Below are 14,517 nucleotides of genomic sequence, written 5' to 3' on the forward strand. Positions count from 1 at the left end.
AGGGCCTGTGCTGTGGAGAGAGGCTTAAGCCACTCAACTTTAACACTCCCAGTTACGTTTAAAATAAAGAAACAAGATATTTTAATGTCTCCATTAAACAAATTAACATTTCTAACACCCAAACATTTATGACTAATTATGCTCTTCATAAGACAGGTTCAAGATTTACAAAACATATTAATTCACAGTGCACTATAGGCAAAATGTCTGCTAATCTAAATCTAAATTTGAATGATAAATGTCCTCTTCTTTCAATCCTGCCAGTTTGTCTGTGTGACTGAGTGTGGAAGTTCATGTGAAGATAACACTAAAGAAATAAATCTGAGGCCCTTCATGAATGTGAGGCCCAAGATACATGGCTTTGCAGTCAACCACCCCCACCATGCTGACAATACACACACAGTGTCCTGCAGGCCGACAACACGGAAAAAGCATTTAATTAAGAGTTCTACTTAAACAGAGATGATAGTAGTTAGCCAGACCCTGATAAGTCATCGAAGCAGGTTACAATAAGGAACAGTAATCACAAACTCCTGCTGGTGACATCCTCGTGGACCTAGAACAATCCATCAGCGTAGTAGTATGTGTGAGGCTTGGCCATGGGACATGGTTTGTATCCTTAGATATTCTTGAGAGTCCCATCTCCCTTGCCACATGTCACCTGAACGATAATCCCTGCTACAGAGGTTTTTATGTGTGTGCGTGACCTTGGGACCAGGAGAGCCTAGTGCCACAACTTCTTGAGAGGCAGCCCCTGTGCAAAATTTACACAAGCCTGAAAACCTCAGGGGCAAACAGAATACAGAACTCTCCATTTCACTTAGCAAACTGTCCCCACCTTTATGGTGTTTTGTTTTCCTTTCTAATCATTTTTGCTCTCACTCAGCTTCTCTCTTCACTGAGAAAGTCCAGAGTTTAACTCTTACCATTTCTAGATGCTCAGATGCAGATATTTCCTAACGGTGCTTTTAGGGAAAAGAAACACACTACATTAAATATACACATCGATTCTCAGACTCACCAGAATTGCAGATACATTTTTAAAAGTTAATGTCTTAGAATAAAGAAAATAAGGTGAGTGTACTTTATTTCAATTAGAGAGAAGTGGTAGAATTAAGGCAGAAATGGCCAAATCTGGCTGGCAGCAGAGCCCTAGAAAAATGTCATATGGGGCACTTGGTGGCTACAGCAAAGAAAGAAAAAGAACAATGAGAATAAAAAGGAAACATGATAAAGATGCTGGAACACACTTGAGACAATGCATTTGCAATCCCTAGGGAATGTTTCCAGTTTTCTAAAGCTCTGCAGAAGAACCTTATCCAAACACCACGTCAATTTGCAAGGCCTTTTGCTTATATTTCTTCCTCACAATGGTTTCTTAGTTCCAATATTAACCCAGCCCACTCATCTCCTGCTTCTCTTGCATTCCACAGAATCTGCATCACTCGTCAGAACTGTACCTCTGCTTCCCTCCTACAAATTAAAACCCTCAGAGAAAAAGGAATTGTGGGGGTGGAGATAAGAAGTGACCTCTCCTGAAGAACACTTCCAGGGCCTGGACTCAGCTCCTGAGAAACAGCCCACGTTTACACAGACCATCCTGAAGATACCCAAAGCTCTTGGAGTTTGTTCTAACTTGAAATAATTCTTCGGAACATGGGTGACTCAGCATTTCAAAACCTACCAGATCAGAGGAGAGTTAATATGAGGGATCTTCACCTCATATTAGTGCAGGTCACTGACAAGCACTAGTAATGAAAGCAACCGGATCTGATGCACAAGAGGCCCTGGGGATGTCAAGGTGAACGAATCACAACCCCGGCCCTCACAGGGTCCAGTAGTACAGCTTCCAACATAGGGTGAAAACCTTCAGGGCTTCAGTCTCCCCTCAGCATGATGAGGTTGACCAGATGGCCTCTACTACTATTGCGATATTATGCTTCTATAATTTTATAGCATGCTTTCCAAACTTTACTTCCCCCAAAAGCAACTATGACCAGTATTATCCCAACAACAAATGGGACAAGACCATTTCCAGGCTGCAGAAGGAGATAAAATCTGGGTCCCTCTCATAAAATAACGGTACAGACTCTAATTTCCAAACTCTTGAATACTAGATGGGGGGACACACCACCCGAATCTTTTAAGAAATAATTTAAGAGCAAAAGAAAGGTCATATGTTTCACTTTGTACAAAGATAAATCTGTGGGATCCACTATCCAAAGAAGCAAATACCAAATTATATGAAAAGACACATAAAAATATTGTAATCAGAATTGGACATTAAAGGTCATTCCATACCTATGACATCATCTAGTCTGGCCTCTTCATTTTATTAAAAGGAAAGTGAGGCACAGAGAGATTTAGTGATTTGCCTAAGGACACCCAGCTAGGGAGATGCAGGCCAAATAGTGGAACCCAGCCAAGAATGATTTAATTATTCCAAAAAGCTATCAGAGGATGTTAGCAAAGTCTGGGATAATCTCCTAGCCAATGAGGACAGCCGAGCCCTCCCACAAAGCCAGACTACCAAGCTGACCAGTGTAGGACGCATATATTTTTGGTTCCACATTTCCGTCCATGCCAAAGGTGGCACAAGCCCCACAGGGTACAGTAGCTGACGCCCCTTCTAAAACAGGCCAATAGCTCCAAAGTGCTTACGACCCTCTCAGATTCCAGGCCGGGTTTCCCACCTCGTTGTTATTGAACCACACACAATCGCCTCACTGAACCTCAGTAACCTCAGGAAGCCCAGGCTGCTGGTGCCAGCCCCCTCAGCCAAGCAGCAGCAGCTGCCCCAAAGACATCACCCTAGGACCTCACTTTCTGTTCTGGCAATCAAGCCTACATCCGTGCCAGTTCAGGGTCTGGCCCATCGTTTTCAAAGCTTACTGCTGGACAGGCCCCAGAAATCCAAGAAACCATCTGTTACAAAACCCTCCCGCCTCCAACTTCACAACAGGCCACAGCATCTGCCACTGTCAGTGGCTACACAAGTAGGAACGGAACAAGAGCCTTCTGAACCAAAGCTGTGGCACTCTCATGGGTGACCTTGGAGAGGACCTCGCCCCCCTGCCCATGCTGACCCTGTCCAGAAACAGGGGAGCCACTGGTTTTAAATCAAACATCCTGAAACAAACACTTCCATGCATTCTGTCTGGCAGCATTAGCTACAGATGTAAGAAAAGAAGAAAAATACATTCGACATTCTGAAGTCCTAGAATTTCGAACCTTTTCTTAATTCTGATTTATATCAATTTATTCTTCAATGACACTTTTCAAAGCAAAAGTCACGGTATTAAACACAAGATAGCACCAATCACACTAATAATATACTAGTATCCCAGACCTAAAACAGCATAAACTTACTTTCCAATTAAGAGCTAAACCACAAGATTGAGCATTCTTTGAAAGCTGTTCCAATATTACTATATTTAAATTCCAAGTAAACCCCAAGCAGTTACAGTTGTATAATAATAGCCATCATAACATTGATTGAGCATTCACTATGTGCCAATCTGCACTAGGATCTTTATATATAAGATCTCACTAAATCCTTCTAACAGCTCTATTATTATCTCTGCCCTTTTTTAAGTAAAGGAGGCATAGGAGGGTAACTTGCCTAAGGTCACAATAATAAAAAGTGGCAGGGACAAGGTTCAAACCTAGGTCCATGTGATTCCAAAGCCGGTGTTTTAACATTACCCCACACTGCCTTGGGGGTCTTTGGTGTGTAGAAGCAAAAACTACAACTGCATTTTAATTTATTGAACCACATCCCTCTGCATTTTAAGAGGTTCTGTGTAAACGACTGCCCTGAAATTTTTACAGGCAAGGAAGGGAAATTGGCACTCATCTACCAAGTCTGTAGCACAGATGTCAAGCAGCTGTGCAGGAGCTGGGGACAAGTGAACCGTGTGCTTGGCAAGGTTCTATGTGCGTCTGTCTCAGGCTTGACGTTTTTAAGAGAAATGAAGAGCCAAGGAGATGGGAGGGAGAATCTCATTTTAAATTCTGCAGAACGTGTTAAATAAACATGATCAGACCCATACAGTTCAGATAGTGCGTTAAAAATAAAAAAATTAAAAACTGTATCCCTTACTACCTTCCTTTCTTCACCTAACAAGCACAGAAATCCATGAGCATGCACGAGCGCGCATACACACACACACAAGCAAAACCTATTAGTATTAGCCTATTTTAATCTTCAATTTTTAATTCCATTTATTCTCTTTTGGAGAATTCATTCAGCAAACATTTGGCTTCACTTATACTTATGTTGCTATGTGTTATTGCAGACGTCAATATGACTTCCTCTTGGGGGGCAGCTCTCAGACATCTTGTGTAGTATCAACAGTCAAAGGCAGCCACAGATTTACTGCTGAACAACTGAGAGCTTGAGGATGAAACGATAAAGCCACAGGCCAGTGGGCATATTTACCAATGATCATGCCTGGATGAGCTGCGTAAGCTTATGATGTTTACGATATAAGCGAATATGTCTGTCTTTCCATGCTCTACCTTTTCTAATTCTTCACAGTCAATTCTCATTTTATAGTCTTACTAAGCACTTATGTGCCAGCCACTGTCAGATGCTGGGAATACACCGGTGAACAGAATAAGCTTTTCGCTTAGTTGAAAAGGCAGGAATTAATCCAATAGTGACACAAAGGAATGAGTGATTTACAAAGGAGTTCTGTGTAGGAACACAGATTGAGGAGTAGTGAGGCAGTTTTTAAACACAGCCACAAATTCTGATACTGCTCCCATTGAGGAGTGAGGTCCATGTCCCCTCCTTGTGAATCTACGTGGGCTACGACAGCTTCGACCATCAGAGTATGGTGGGAATGATGCTACATGACTTGCAAAGGTAGCTCATAAGAGCATTCCATGGCGCTTCTTGTTTTCATTTGTTTTTTGCTGGAATACTCACTCTTGAAGCTCTGTAAGAAGTCTAACTATCTGAGGCCACCCCACTGTGTACCTCATGAAGGAATCATGGGTAGGAACTCTGGTCAACAGTCCCAGCTGAACTTGGTCTTTGAGTCAACTCAGTTCAGGCACCAGACATATGAGTGCAGATGCTCCCAGATGATGCCAGCCCCCGGCTGTTCAAATCTTCCCAACTGAAGCTCCAGACATCACAGAGGAGACACGAGCCATCTTCCACGTGTCTGAATTCCTGACCCAGAGAACCAAGAGCATAATAGGATGGATGTTGTTTAACATCAGGAAGTTTTCCAGTGCTTTGCTACACAGCAGTAGATAAGCAAATCAAAGGTAGCGTATATAATAAAAGAGGCTGTCTTACACCAGGAAGTCAAGCAAGCACTCTCCATGAAAGTAACTTTGGAGCTAGGACCTAAAGGGTAAAAAGCTTCTGACGAATTCCAGGGGAGGGGATGGGGGAAAAAATAAAAGTAGGTTGTAGGCACAGGAACCAAGTCAGCTGGTGAGAGCAAAGAGTAAGAGAAGAGCAGAAAGGCTGACAAGAGCAGCAGGCCGGGACCAGACCGTGTCCAGGGCTTTCGTCTCTTCCTCGAGAACAGTCAGAAGCTTCTGGAGGGCTGTTTAGTGGTTTGGGGTTTTTTTTTTTTTTAATTGAGGCAAAATTCACATAACATAAAAAATCACTGTTATGGGTTGAATGATCTCCTTCAAAAATGTGTATGAAGTCAAAACCAGCACCTGAAAATGTGACCTGATTTTGAGAGTCACTGCAGATGTAATTAGTTAAAATGAAGTAATTAAGGTAGGCCCTAATCAAATACGACTGTGTCTGTATAAAAAGGGGAAATGTGGACACAGACGTGCACACGGGAGAATGTCCTGTGACGATAAAGGCAGAGACTGGGGTGACAGGTCTGCGAGCCAAGGAGTGCCAAAGATCGCCAGCAAACCTGAAGCTAGGGGAAAGGCACGAACTGAATCTCTCTCACTGCCGTCAGAGGAAACCAGCTCTGCCAACACCTTGATCTCAGATTTGTGGCCTCCAGAACTGTGGGACAAAAAATGTCTGCCTTTTGCATCACTCACCTTGGGATACTTTGTTACAGCAGCCCTAGGGAACTGGGAGTCACCATTCTGACCATTTTAAAGTGTACAATTCAGTTAGTATCTTCAAAATACAGTACAATGATCACCACTACCTAATTCTAGAACATTTTCAGATCCCAAAAGGAAATACTGTTCTCTTCTCCCCCACCCTCCAGCCCTGGCAACCATTAACCTGTTTTCTGTTACCATGGGTTTGTCCGTTCTGGACATGGTATATATATGGAATCATACAATATGAGGGCTTTGGGGTCTTGCTTCTTTCACTTTGCATAGTATTTTCAAGGTTCATTCATGTTGTAGCATGTATCAGTACTTCATTCCTCTACATAGCTGAATATTCCACTGTATGTATACACGTTTTATTTATCCATTCATCAACAGATGGACATTTGAGTGGTTTCCACATTTTGGCTATTATGAATAATGTTGCAATTGGAAATTCCTGTACATATCTTATATAAACACCTGTTTTTAACTTCCTTGGACATATACCTAGGAGAACTGTGAGGTCACATGGTTAACTCCATGTTTAACTTCTTGAAGAACCACAGTGTTTTCCACAGCAGCTGCACCATTTTCATTCCCACCGGTAATGTCTGAGGGTTCCCTGGAAAGTTTCAAGCGAATGGGGTAAACATCAGAATTGTGCTTTTTAAAAAATAAGAGGAACCAGCTTTTGTTAAAGGACATGAGTTAGTTTTGGACCAATGGCTTTTACATGCTTTTTAAAACATTCAAGGTAGGAGAGGCTTGGAGAAGAGCTTGGTAAAGCTCTGGGGACAGACAAGATTCAGCAGCTGTGGGGACAGACAAGATTACTTAAGAGAAAGTATAGAGTATGAAAAAAAGGAAGTCTTGGTGGGAACTTTTAGGAGCTCCACATGAATGGTGGAGTAGAGAAAAACGAGTCTGTAAAAAATAGAATGTAACAAAATCGTGGAATACGAAAAGAAGGTGACTGGGCAAAGAAAGACAAAAGAGATTCGCCAAACTGTAATAAGAAACAGAAGATCTGAAAGGGTCTAAATTCTGACACTTGAACAAAGAAGATATATACTATTTCTTTCCATATTTTCCTTTTTTTTCTTTTTTTCTTTTTCTTTTTTCTTTTTCTTTTTTTTGGAAGTGGTGGAAAGTAATGGTTTTAGTTTCCTCCATCTTACGTGTAAGAGATTAAACTACTTGACCTTTTATCAGACTTGGTGAATGAATGCTTTTCAGTCTAGACATCAAATCTATCTGAATAGGCCTCCCGTAAGAAGGCTGTGTGGAAGACTGGTTATGTACTTAACAAGTTCCTATTGTTTCATCAAAGCATCCGAAAGCTGGGGAAGACAGTTGGACACCACTTCAAAGCATCACTAAGAAATCAACAGCAATTACAGCAAGAGAATAATTGTTCCTCTACATACCCTCTCCGCCGCCAAGTAGGTATTTAATTACAGAGGCAAACCAAAGATGAGAATCCTAAGAGTAAACCTATAACATATTTTGTCCCATTTTAAAATTATAGTTTAGATTATTATGTTCCTCAAAAGCCACAGTTCCAGAGATTTTAAAACTCTCTTTACATATCAATCAAGAGTGGAGCTAATCTTTTCAGGCCTACCTGAATTTTAACTTTGTAATTATGTGAACAAACAACTCCTGCCGTAAAATAAACATTGCCTTCTTATATGTGGGATATAAATCTAAAAGCAACAAACATGACAGAGACACATGGACAGTAGACTAGTGGTTACGGGGGTGGGGCGGGGAAGGGAGAGGTAGATGATGGAGTAAAAGGGGTCAAACATGTGGTGATAGAAATCTAACTATGGGCAGTGAACACACAACGCAATACATATATGACTTACTGTTGAATTGTACACTTATTGGATTTCGTTAACCAATGTCACCATAACAAACAAACAAACAAACATTGCCTTTAGAAGAGCACAGGAACCTGTCTGGCTCAGGCTGGCCAGCCCTTGGCAAGCTGACTCCTTTGGTGACCCATGACATTAACACAAAATTGGGAAATGTGAAATTGCATTACACTCAATTACTTTATTTGAATAAAACACAGACACACAATCTCATATTCACTCTATATTCACAACCTTTGAAAGATTTAATATTATCGATTGTCCTCCTAAGTTTGGAAATTAGATATTTAAGGTAAATCTATGTCAGACAGAAATCCAATTGACATTAGGACCCTAAAAAAATCTTCTTTTACTTTATATGAAAATTATGAAATTGGTTCCAATTATATTAGCAAACTGAATCACACTGGAAAACGTAATAAAATCATTGTATTAGCCATAACACAATCAGCCACATATGCTGGGTTTTGTGCCTGGTATAGGACGTATGGTATTCCAAAGGTATTAGTATCTATGTTTTACACACAATGGTCCTGAGGTACAGAAGCTCCAAATCTAGGCTCTGGTGACACAGAACTGAAATACAAACTTTTTTTTTTTTTCCTAACCACAATGCTAGGGCTGCCACTACTACACTCTGCTCTCATAGACCTACTGTGGAAATTATTGCTAAGTATCAATATAACTGTTGCACAATGATGAGAAAATAAAATCAAAAATGAAAGACAGTGATCTTCTAGAGGAAAAAATTACTTAATATTTATTAAATAAGTAACATTTTATTGCTAAGAGTTCTACAAGAAGTTATTTGATTTAGCTTTTTGTTGTTGGGGAGGCATACAAATTTTAGATATGGGGAATAAGGTCAATGTTGTTTCAGATACAGGTAGTAATGAAACAGCAGATGTATTATACAACACTGTTCCCCACAGTGCATAAGAAAAAGCCCTCTCAATGCCCCAGGTTCAGAAAATTAGTTTGATGAAAGTACTTGGAGAGACTATAAGACAGTAACTAATGCTAATAAGAACTTAATGGGGTAGAGTCACAAACATTAACTTATTCATTAATTCTCACCACATGACCCTGAAGCAAATACGAGCATCCCCCTTTTACAGAGGGAAAAAAACAGTGTTACATAAGTGATGGCAGTGACTTCCAGAAAGAATTGGTCATAAATACAAAGTACGAACATTACACTGAAGATTTTAAATTCCTCAAATATACAGAGGCATATGAGCATATTTTTAGATGCAACCAATAACTACACTCATCCCAAAGCAATACTCACTGAAAATCTGTATTCTGAAAAGCAAAATATGATTTGAAAGCACTGAAATATAATGATAACAACAACCACAACAGGAGGGGAGAGAAGAAAAAGCTAATAATCGTTGAGTGCTTACAATACTCCAGACTCCCTCCTGAGTATGTATGGGCATTAACTCTCAACCCTCACAATGAGCTTGTGAGCCATGTGCTGCTACTCCTCTCCTCTGCTGAAACAGGCATGTGAGCTTCCCAAAATCACACTGAGAGTTCAGGGCAGGATTCAGAGCCGGTCTGGCTCCAAAGTCCGTGCTCTTGACCATGACATTATGCAGTTAAACGAGGCACGACTTGTTTTCATGTTCAACACAAGATTACCCATGCAAGATTAAACTTACTTCTCCAAGGAGAAGCAACAGAAGTCTCTTAATGCCTTGCATTTAATCCTGTTTCCAGGGATCCTTCTGACATGCATCCCATGGACCTCTAGTACAATAAAATGCCAAGCCAGATCTGGTCCATTCCAGCTCTAAAATCCTCATTTGTACCTAAAATACTGATGTGTATCTAAAATATGCATTTGTATCTTTAATGGCTTCATCCAATCTACTCCCTGCATCCAATTTCCTCTTGAATACATTTAATAGCTTCTTTGTGAATGAATCCTATTAGAAGCATTTATGCAGTCCTTCTGAAATCACATGTTTAGAGGCAAGAAAACAGCATGTCAGAGTATTATGTTTATTTCATAAAATACACATCTTACCTTTTAAAAAAATAGCCTTGCCTAGTTAGGTCTTTATGTACTAGATAAGTTGTAAGAAGAAATTTATACTACCACACATTTTTTTAAGTTGAATAATATGCTTATAAGAAATAAAGCAGTAAGAGTAGAAACACTTCATATCTAAGCATCTCTAAAGAGTTTTCCATAAAGCAATCGTTCATCCATTCCAAAGTCACTTGTTACTGTATTTATCAACCTGTGGTTCAAGGACCATCCACATGAGTATCACCTGGGGGTGACAGTTAACAATACAGGTGAGATCTAATGAATTCTGGTTTCTGGTGAAGAAATGTGCATCACTCACAAACAGCCCAGGTAAGTCTTATGTACCATAAAGTTTGAAAACCACTGAGCCCCTTCTATGTGCCATATGGGACAAACAACCGGTCAAGGGAATTACCATAACCCCTTAAGAGGTCTTCTTGCTTCTACTTCTCCCTGTCTCTACACTTCTATTCTTTGCACAAAAGAGGGTTCCTTTTTCAAGAGTAAGTCAGCTCACGTCACTTCTTTGCTCAAAACTCTACGAAGGCTTCTCATGTTCCTCTACGGTCGCAAGTCCTGAATGATCTTACACTTTACCTTTCCTACCACCCTCCCTTCCCCTCTGCAGCAACCCCCTGCTGCCTCCTCCCACACCTGGCCACCTGAAACAGAGCCTGTGTTCCCTGTAGGCTCAGTCTGCTCCAATGGCTTTCCTGCAGATACCTGCATGGCCTGTTACTGCACTTCCTTGGGAGTCTGGCTCCAGAATCACCTTCAAGGGAGGCCTTCCCTGGCTGCCCTATTAAGAACCACATCCCCTCCCCTTTCTGCCTGATTTTACCCTCTTTAGCACCTACCACTATCAAACATACTTGCTAGTTTATTTTGTTTGTGGTCTGTTACCCTAAAATGTATGCTTCATAAAAGCAGGGATTTTTTTCAGACCATTTTGTTCTTAAATGTATTCCACTTGGCACGCAAAAGTAAAAAAGTACATACTGAATGAATGGCTAAATAGAAAGATATTAATGGAGTGATGTAGTAATCTAGAGTAGAGAGTAACAAATTCCTCATGAGAGCAGCCCAGCTCTCCTCAAAAAGGTAATACAGGCTGGGTTTTGAGGGAGGAACAGAGAACATCCTCTAAGGAAAGATATTTTACATAACTAGCTACAATCTTAAAAAATGTCAATGTCATAAAAGACAAGGAAAGAAAGAACTCTTCCAGATTGAAGGAGCCCAGAAAGATGTGAAAACTGGGTGTGATGCGTGCTTCTGAAATGGATCCTTCTGCATTGAGATAACTGGAAAGACTTGAATGGAGTCTTCCAGTAAAGGTACTAGTTCTTTTTAATATTCTTACAATTTTCCTATAAGTTTGAAATTACTTCAAAAGAAAAAGGGGGAGGGGCTAGGAAAACATGAAAAGAACTAAAATTATAGGAGTAAATGTAATGCATTAAATAATCTGTAAATAAAATGCCCAATAAATAATATAGGGAGGAAAAGGCCTATTTCTTTCAAATATTCTTTCCTCCCTGCTCCCCAACTCCTCCAAGAACAACTTTGGGCCTATATCATCTTGGCTTAGAGTCGGCCCAAATAAGGTCATTTTTCTTTAAGTGTAACACAAATAAGCCCCCTGGATTATAATGGAGACACAGTGCAGCAGGACATCTACCTGTATAAACTCTACAGTATATGATGTTTCTCTTCTCCCTACAGAGCAGAAGCGTGATCCCCATAAATTGCTGGAACATACTTTTTACATAAAAATAATGATGGGGTTGGACATAGAAAAAGGAAATCTTTGGACTGGATTGCTATTGTGAGCCAAAGAGAATAAATATAAAACAAGAAAAAAGAAAAAAAAACATAGCAATAGCACTGAGTTATAAAGAAACAGATCGATATAGTTTTTTTGTTTGGTTTTTTTTTTTTTTGAAACTGGAAGTTACAGGCAGCACGCCTAGAATTTAGATACCAGTCCCAAGGACTGAACGCTCACTTCTGAGCATCTACAGCTCCTCTGATAGGTCCAATCTCATTGTAACAAACACCACAGCCAGAAGAATCTGAGCAACGCAAAGCGCGCCTAGCCAATAACCTCCTTAACTCAAATAGGATTCCGTATTTAACAGCGCTCCCCATTTTAAACACAGAAGTACAAAGATACAAAACAAATACACTGAATGATTACTCACTGTTCCAAGGACTCATCAGAAGTCCCCTGATTTTCCACAATAAGAAACAAGGCTAGTTTTAAAACACAGAGGCGGGGAGAATTAGCTTACAACTTTTCAGGGAGACATCCATGAACTGTACAACCAAAATGTCAACAGGCAAATGCAAGCAGCAGTTAATGCCACAGCAGGGAGTCTATAGATAGATACTGAGCTCCTTCTAAGTTCCCCACTCTTCTGTGTGTGTGTGTGTGTGTGAGGTGGGGGGGAGTGTGTGTTTTGGGGGAGGGTCTGCCACACTCTCTAGTATTGGTTTTTCATTTGAATTTTCTTTCAAAGCACTGAACAGAAATTTCTCACTGAAAAAATACAGAGTTGCAACTTCTTCTGGAAAATGGTTAGATCTGGATTGAATTTTCTTCCGAAGTACTGAACAGAAATTTCTCACTGAAAAAATACACAGTTGCAACTTCTTCTGGAAAATGGTTAGATCTGGCAACACAGGTACATATTCTCCAGTCAACCATCAGCTGGAGGAAAGCAGCTCCCCTTCTACAAGGCAGAAGCATGACTGACCCTTTACCACACTCCCTACAGCTCCCTATTAAATTCCCACTTCTGACCTCAGTGTCTTGGTTTTCTGCCTGGTCCCTCTTAGCACTTTAAACAACAACAACAAAACACCCAACTTGGTAGGATACCAAAACTGAGCTCTAATAAGACTTCAGAGAGACAGTGTAATATAATTATGTATAAATTACATCTACATTTTTCCAAAGGCATTCCCACAAGCATCACCGGCAAGGGGGCAAAGTTTATTATTTCTAACTGAAACTACTTTGCTTAGAAAACAGGAATGCTTTGAAAGTCTCTTAGCTTATCAAAACATGAAGTTCCTTATTTTAGAAGCCCTCAAATGAGTTCAAGAGTAACCACCACAGTTATGTACATTTTAGCACAATTTAAAAAAGAAAAAAGTCGACCATAAACATATATACTGTAATGGAAACAATTTAAAAAATTACACTATCAAAACGATGACTATTAAAACTTCTTTCTGAATATTTCTCAATCCTCCAGTTGCATACTATATTATATATAATCGAGTATCTGCAGTCACAGAGGGCTTTGTTTAGGGCATGTAACCATGCCCAGGGGCCAGGCACACCACCCCTCTGTGCCTCAATGTCATCATCAGTACAGTGTGACAAAGAATAGTGCAGGCACCTCATGCGGTCACTGGGAAGACTGAATGAGTTAATATACAAAATCAGCACTTAGAACAGTGCCCTCCACATCATAAGTGCCACATAAGAATAAAAAGAAACAACTGCTATTGTCCAGCCTTGTGTGACTTGAGACACCGACCTAAATTACCAGCAAGTTACATTTCTCTATGGGAAATATCCTCATCTCTGCCCTGCTTTGCAAAGTGAAACACTGTTTTACAGTTTTCTTCCCAAAGAATATTCCATCATCAATTTTAGTTGCTGCCAAATCTCAGAAGCCATTAATAAAAGTGGCAATTTCTCAAATGGTTTAAGGTCAACTACTCTAAGTACTTAATAGAAAAGAATTAGCTCCAAGCCAATATCCAAGAGATAAGAGATTTATCAAAACAATTATCAAGTTTAAAGAATAAAATCCCCAGTGCAGTAAAAACGCAACATTCAAAAAACTCAGTGCAGGAAAAGACAAGTATTATTCCAAAAGGTAGAGACTTTTAGTGAATGAATAAATGAATGAACATCAAATTGGTGATATGGTGGCAACCACGAACTTGTGCTTTCCTTAAAAAAATAACAATAATCAGACACTCTGCTTTTACTTAAGAGTCACTGCTGAATTTTCTTCTCATACTTACAGAAGAGCCAGGTAATAATGACATATAAAAATATTCGACTAGGCTTCCCTAACCATTCGATGTATGCAGTGGCTGCATTTGTGCTTGATGTGGACGAGGCAGTCCCTGCCCTCAACAAGTTTAAAATCTAGTTGGGGAACAAAACAGATACACTAAATCGTAACCTCTGAGAGTATCAACTATGCAAGTTCAAAGAAAGGCACCCAGGGTCAACTGCAAGAGCCCTCGAAATGATGGGAACAAGATAAAGACAAAGGAGAAGGACCCAGAGAAACAGCACTGTAGTGATCACAGTCCACTAAGCTGCACGGTAACATATGGCTCAGCTCTGCAAGTTGAGTGGGGGATTTTTGTGGCTGGGAAAAAATACAGCAGGTGTTCTGCTCAGCAAACCCCTAAACCTCGTCAAACTACACAGTAACACAGCCTGCTCTGAAGCTTTCACTGACCACTCCATCCTCAGGCTTACACACCGCTTCCCTTTTATGTGCATGTTTATGTGCA

At 40.2% G+C, this 14,517-nt stretch overlaps 1 protein-coding gene across 3 annotated transcripts in view; it reads right to left on the reverse strand.

The window, feature by feature from the left end:
* The window catches only part of TSPAN5 (tetraspanin 5), a 268,358-nt gene that overhangs the window by 107,082 nt on the left and 146,759 nt on the right, over positions 1-14,517 (reverse strand). The window lies entirely within an intron of this gene.

Source organism: Pteropus alecto, unplaced genomic scaffold, assembly GCF_000325575.1.
Source record: "Pteropus alecto unplaced genomic scaffold, ASM32557v1 scaffold63, whole genome shotgun sequence".
Lineage (NCBI taxonomy): Eukaryota > Metazoa > Chordata > Mammalia > Chiroptera > Pteropodidae > Pteropus > Pteropus alecto.